Raw genomic sequence first — 6,840 nt, 5'->3', positions numbered from 1 at the left:
TGTGTACTGGAGATGCGAATCAAATGAGTTCAAATGTGCCAAAAAATCTCTTAAAGTGTCTTGTCCATGTTCCCAAACAGAAAGGATATCATCAACAAAACGAAACCAGATAGTGTTTTAAGTGGAAACTATTCAAAGCAGACTGTTCTATGAAATCCATGTAAAAATTTGCCAAATAAGGAGACAAGACAGTGCCCATGGATAAGCCCATTATTTGAAGGAAAAATTTGTTTCGAAATTTAAAATGCGAGGAGAACTTGTTGCAAAGACGGACAAGGGTCATTACTGTATCAATTTCCAAAGTTTTGTAATCCGACCAAGCTGAATTTTCCTCTAATTTTCTTTGTAAGGCCTGCTCACATTTATGGCCTGCTGGTTATAGATTGCTGAGCACAAATTTGGACCATGCTCTCTGAAGCATCCAAAAGTCCGTCTGCAATTTTGTCAGCACACAGAGAAGGAAGAATTGGAATGAGATTCTGTGATTTTTTTATTTCAGCACCGGTTCTAAAATTCTGCAATAACAAACAAAAAACCAGACAAAATTCAGATTAACATCAAACAATCTTTTTTTTTTCTTGCTTACATTGTCTTAGAAAAGGAATATGTAGTCAAAAGCCTGTAATACTCCAAACACTTTAAGAGTTTCAGCCAAATAGAGCTTTAGGAAACCAAGGGTAAAGCAAATCCAAATATCCCTTGCCCCCTCCAGTTTTTAGTGCGCATAATTCAAAACAAACAAAACAGTGGTGCTCTCTTTGCTAAAGCTTGACTGTTTGTCTAAATTCTGTAAGAACAAATCCTGAAACCCGTGAGATGCTCAATTGGAATACAAAGCTTTCTTAAAGTATGGCACTCAGAAACTTTAGCATAAAAAACAAAGAATTGATGTTTGGACAGTCTCCCTCATATAACAAATACTTCCTCCTTGTCTTAAGTTTTAAAATTCCTCCTTACATTCAGTTGAAAAAATATATTTTTTTTTTAATATAAAACACCAAAATGTACTAACTAGGGAAGATTCAGGTAGTATGACACATTTATATTTGCTTTTATTCTCATAAAATTTGTATGCATGTTGCCAAAGTGTTGGTAGCAGGAATTTTCTAGTTCACTGTTTGTCAGTTATAGGCTTAATTCTGGAGATAGTCAAGTGTGTCACACTACCCCCCAAGGAGGGTAGTATGACACATACTGAGTTCAGCATGACATCTATTTTTGTATTTTTTTTATTATTTTCATTAAAAAACCTTTTATTAAACAAAAGCATAAACTTTAAGCATACTGAGTTGTGGATGCTCAGATCAACATTAAATGAGAACTGCTCTGAAAGGCAGCTTGTTCCACCATTGATGGTTGGGCCAGGCAGAACTAGATCAACATTTTTTATTTTTATGAATAACGCAGATTCCACAATTTTTATGAATTGATCAGAATTATTCTTCAAGAACTCAACTTCCAGCTCTCCCTTGCTATCACTGGCACAGTCTTCATATTCACTTTCGGAAAAGAGGCAAACTGCTCTGGCAATAAAATACATGTCTCATTTTGCCTATAATGATGATACCTTTGCTAAAATGTAGCAACTCTTTCTGATCTCCATTGAAATTCTGAGTCATCATCTCCTTAAAAGTTTTAAATTGCCTTCTAGTTGTAGCTCAGTCTCTCCCTGAGATGAGGAAGAATTCTCATCAAAGATGGCTTTTGACACAGTAAATGCATCTGGGAATCTTATTAGTAGGACTGGTTTCTTCCTTCTTATGCTTTTTCAGCCTTTCTTTGCTTGCTTTTCATTTCTCTTTCCCTCGAATTCTGTTGTAAGATGAGCTTTCTCTGATGTTTCAGTCAATAACCAGCTTTTTATCTTTCCATGGCCTGGTATTTTTGCTAGTCAATGGAGCACAAGCCTTTTGTAATAGACAAATCTGCTCTGTTGGACCAAATCCTGAATTTTTAGATTTGGCTCCTGGAAAGTTATCAAGATTATTGTCAGTTGTGCTGATGTTTTCTGACTCTGAATTCAAAGAAGCAGTAGCATAAGATGACAAAACGCTATGTTTTGGTATTACATTTCTGATGAATGAGAATATGCATGTTGTGGCAACGCCTTCCACAATATAGCTCATCGTAAACTCTCTTGGAAATATCTTCTCCGACAAGCCCTGCAATCTTTTAAACTGTCATAGCTTTTCCAGGATGATGCTGGAAATGATTACGTAAAAAAAAAGTTTTTTTTTAACTGAAAGTATAGAGCAACATTAAAACTGAAAACAAAGAGAAATTATTCCGTATATGAAAGGGGCGGTCCCCTCTTCAACGCCTTGCTCTTTACGCTAAAGTTTTTTTTATTGTTTTAAAAAATGAAGTTGTGAGACAGTCAAACTTTGGCTTTAAGAGCAAGGGATTGAGGAGGGGACCGCCCCTTTCATATATGGAATAATTTGTGTTTGTTTTAAGTTTTAATGTTGCTCTTTACTTTCAGTTAAAAAAAAACTTTTTTTTTATTTCTGATGGTTCTTGAATTAATGCAGTTTTGATTTCGGCTTACCGTATATGAATAATTAAAACGAAATTTGCATATTAATTTTACTTGTTTCTGGCTAAATGGCTTTTTCGAAATTTTGTTCTAACATAACTTACAAATTAACTTACATAACCAACTTCTATGTTTGTATGTTTTTATTATGTATATTAGGGAGTTCTCCCCCCTAGTCAATACCTCACTCTTCATGCTAAAATTCGAGTTTTGCTTTAATCACAAACCCCTGAATCACAAAGGCTGGTTAATTAGAATAGATAGCTCTTTTCAAAGTACTAAAAAAAACTTTAGTATAAAGAGCAAGGTATTGACTAAGGGGCAAACGCCATCATATACGCAATTTTTTCTGCTCATTTTAATGTTGCTCCTTATTTTGAGTTGAAAAAACTTGTTTTTTCATTTTATTTCTGATTGTTTTTTAAATAATGCTGGGATAGAATTGTCCCCCTTCATAGAAATGTCCCTTCCCCCAAGGAAACATCCTCCATGGAAAAATCCTCCCCTTCAATCCCCTCCTCTGATCCCCCCCCCAACAGAAAACAAATCCCTCCTGAAATCGTCTGTACACTTTCCATTAACCAATACTATATGTAAACAATGGGAAAAGTTCATAACTTGCAGCCCTTCCCACAGGAACTGTGGGCCATTAAGTTATCCTCAAAGACATATTTATTAGATTTTCAACTATGCTGAACAAAATGGCTATCTCAGTAATTTGATTGGATGACTTTGGGAAAAAATGAGCATGGGAGGGGGCCAAGTTGCTCTAAAATTTTTGGGTCACTTAAAAAGGGCACTAAAACTTTTAATTTCCGTTTTAATGAGCCTTCTCACAATATTCTAGGACTACTGGATTGATATGATCACCCCTGGAGAAAAAAATTAAATACGCATCTGTGATCTTTCTTCTGGCAAAAAATACAGTTGCAATTAGTTGCAGTATTCATGTTGGTCTTGTTAAATTGTAAGTCTCTGATGTCTTTGCCTCAACATTTCATTTTAACTTGGCTAGATACAACTTTACCTTGTCAATCCTGTTACAGTTGATACATGCTGGAATAGTTGAACCCTAAATTCCTGTTGTTTAAAATTACTTTTTAATCAGGGAAGGGGTAAGGTAAGACTCCCAGATCTGACATAAAATTTTCAAAAGTCCTTTTGGTAAGAGGTCTCCTGGGTGTGCTTGTTACCAGTTCACAAGCTTCTGCTCATAGAATGATTTCAGCCCTTTGAAAATAACCCTCTCAAGGGGCTGTAGAACACGGGATGCATGGGCTGGCAACTTGAATATGGTAACATTCTTTTCTGAAGCAAGCTCCACAAGTGCAAAGAATAAATGGGAGCCAAGGCAATCAAGAATAAAAGGTGCTTTTTCTTTCACCTGAGGCAGGAAAATATCTTTAAACCAGTTATAGAAGAGTTCTGCTGTCTTCTATCCTTTCTTAGTAGCTGAAAAACATGTATCCAAATAGTCTTTCATGAGTAACCATAAACTCCAAGTGTTTGTCCCCAAAAGGATTACCAGAAGTGGCAGTTTCTCATCTGATGCACTAATACATGCAGGAACAGGTGTGATATCTTTCCTGTTGCCACCAATATGCTGCTTTGCTGGTGATCCTTTAGCACCAGCAATTTTAAAGCTATCAGGATTGCAAAAAAACAAAGTTTTCTCCAAGTTGTACCAACATTCTGGTTTGTCTAGGATGTCAAGCTGTTGTTCTGTTTTTTATAGCAGGTCATAAAATACTAGAATGAGGAAAGAGTCTGCTTATTGCACAGCCGTCAGGGTTTTCAAGTTGCTCAGCTTCCTTAAACAAGATGTTGTTTCTTTTCTAAACCCAAACCACCTGTCTTCACCTGGTCAATTCTTTGTGTAATGAGTAATGATTTTGTTCTCACTGATATATTTTTTCACTTCTTCTAGGAGCCATTGTTTGGTAATCCCCATGCCCCACTTTTTCATCACCTTCAGCAAATTTACCATATACTGCTCAACATAATTGGGCAGTTCTAGAGGTGTTCCAGGAGTAACAGTGGGCAAGTTGGGGAAATCTCTTTGCTTCTTTGTCTGTTCAATTTGTATATTGTAAATTACATATAGTATGCATTATTAACATTGTAAATAGTTGAAAAATACACTAAAATCTAAAATAGAATTGCCAAAACCTAGCCAATTGTATAAATTGAGTAAGCCCAACCCCCCATGTCAGAATTTACCCTATATGGGGTAAGTCTGACATGTTGGATTTACCCAAAATTAGGGTTTTTCTGGGGTAACTCCAACACCACTTGTATCTCTTCAGTGGTTTGAGAATTAATACTAATAAATAGCAGCAACTACTCAAACTATCCCATTAACTTATCAGCTATTTAAAATCATTTTATCATCTCTCTATTTTTCTGCACTATCACTTAAAATTTGCTACTTACCTTGTAGCCAACAAAAATGCCCTGCTCAAAATTTTGAAATCATTTTATTACAAAAGGAATTGAAAATGGCAGAAACATTGAACACTGTTGTCAAGTACACAAGCTAAAGGAAGAAGAAGGCATATGGAACCAAAGACATCTATGATCACTGAACCAAATAAGATGGTGTTGGAGTTACATCTGTGTTGGATTTACCCTAGTTCACCTACATCAACAAAACTAAAATAAACAACAAAAATAGATCAGCTGGTGATATTTTCTTATGTTTGTAGGAATACAGAAAACTAGTACTTTACTGAAAACACAAAAAGCAAGAATATTGATTTGGGAGTCAAAAGTTAGTAGGCTAGAATGCCTAACAACAACAAATTAATCCATAGCATTTGTCATAGTCTTACACAAGCTGTGATATCAATAAAATTATCTATACTATTAAATCTATCTTAAAAACTTAGGCATAAAAATTTAATTTATCTTAATATGTGCATTCATTAAATACCATACAAAGTAAATGATTGATTTATCAGGAAACATCTTGGTCTAAGCTAGAATTACTCAAAATGAAGAACAAATAAACCAGAAAACAAACTCTAGAAATCCTGTTATTTCTCGCTATGCAACAGAGAATTTTAAGTTATGATACAAATTCCAAAGCAGGTCTGTAGGGTAAGATTCTACTTTAGCTGCTTTTGGCTATCTTGGAAAGGGGTTAGGTTAGGAAAATAAAACTTTCAGGGATCTGTGTACAGGTTAAAGTAATTCCTGGGAAGGTATTTTCAAGTACCTACCTCCACTCCTTCTCTCTCTAGAGCGTCCTGACCTTTGATGACCTTTAAAAATATGCGTGTTATAAAAGTAAAACCTTGCAAAATAGATCTTCTGCTTAAATGAAGCACATCCAATTTTTTTTCAGCTTTGCTCAATTGCAAATTTGTCAGTTTTTTAAAGATATGCAAATACATTTCCTGGTACTTGTTTAGTATACAGTAAACACACTAGAAGTGAAGTTGGGTTAATGCTATTGAAATAAAACAAAGCATGATAAAAATATAATAGTTCAGAAATAAATTTTGGCTATATATTTGCACATTAGGGGGTGGGGGTAAAGCATAGCATATATTGAATATGTAACCTAACCAAGGTACCTTTTTTTACCCCTTCAACCCCAAAAAACTAAAGTTTAAATCTTAGTCATGGATTGAGTAATACCTTACTAGAAAGCAAGATTTTTTATAAAGCATCTTTGAGATTTTGATGCAGTCTTTCCTGCATGTTTACTGGATTCTAAATAAGGACCCATTTCCTAAATTTTGAAAAAAAAGAATAATATGGCTTAAAATTTTACTCAAATAACAGGAATTGCATTTTCCGAACTAGAGCAAGAGAAAAATAAACTGATAACTTAAAATTAAGGTAAAATGTTGATGTGTCAAATTTTCAATAGGTATAGACCTGTCACTTAGGCAAACTTCAGGACCCTCTAGAGGGAGAAGGAGTGGATGTAGGTACTTTAACATATCTCCTCGTGACATAATTTAGCCTGTAGACACATCCCTGAAAGTTTCATTTTCCTAACCTAATCCCTTTCCAAGCTAGCCAAAAGTAGCTAAAGTAGAATTTTACTGTCTGTAGTCCTAATAGGCTACTACCAGAATTTAGTCACTTTGAACTTGTCTTAAAAATAATCTTAAAGTGTCCTTTTTCAGATCCAAAACAATAGTAAACCATTGGACTGACCTCATTGTGCAGAAGTGATGCCAAATTAAACAAAAAAAAAAAATAAATAAATAAAAATTCAACAGTCCTAAAATGCTTTATTTTTGTATAGTTAAGAGTGTCCTTAAATGTTTTACTTTCACTGTGCAAAAACT

The sequence above is a fragment of the Artemia sp. Qi Xiang Cuo genome, chromosome 10 (assembly GCF_049724085.1).
Source record: "Artemia sp. Qi Xiang Cuo chromosome 10, ASM4972408v1, whole genome shotgun sequence".
Taxonomy (NCBI): domain Eukaryota; kingdom Metazoa; phylum Arthropoda; class Branchiopoda; order Anostraca; family Artemiidae; genus Artemia; species Artemia sp. Qi Xiang Cuo.
Note: the sequence above shows the minus strand (reverse complement) of the source record.